The following is a 433-nucleotide window of genomic DNA, read 5'->3' as shown; positions in this document are numbered from 1 at the left end:
GGCGCGTGTGCGTGTGTGCCCAAGATCCCAAGAGGAGAATGGAGAAGGGATTGCAGCGTGGCCATCCCCCCTGGGGGGTGATTTCTCGCTTTCTCTCTCTGTCTCTCTCTGTCTGGCTGACAAGCGCACACACCCTATACAAGAAAAAAAATTTTAAAAAAAGGTGCTACTTTATATTACATTCATTCTACCCAGAGTTTCACACCTAAAGTCAGACATGTATTCACAAATATGTATATACCAGCTGAACTTGATATTGAAAGTAGTTAGATTATTTAAGAAATTTTGTGAATCAAAATGTGGTGGGGGTAAGGAATAGAAAACGATTGTAGACACCTGAGATAGTGTGGGAGGAGGGTGGGAAATGGCAGAGGGTGATAAATGGGGGGAAATATATATATACATATACACACACACACACACACACACACAC

Source organism: Tupaia chinensis, unplaced genomic scaffold (assembly GCF_000334495.1).
Source record: "Tupaia chinensis unplaced genomic scaffold, TupChi_1.0 Scaffold141320_1, whole genome shotgun sequence".
In the NCBI taxonomy this organism is placed as follows: Eukaryota; Metazoa; Chordata; class Mammalia; order Scandentia; family Tupaiidae; genus Tupaia; species Tupaia belangeri.
Note: the sequence above shows the minus strand (reverse complement) of the source record.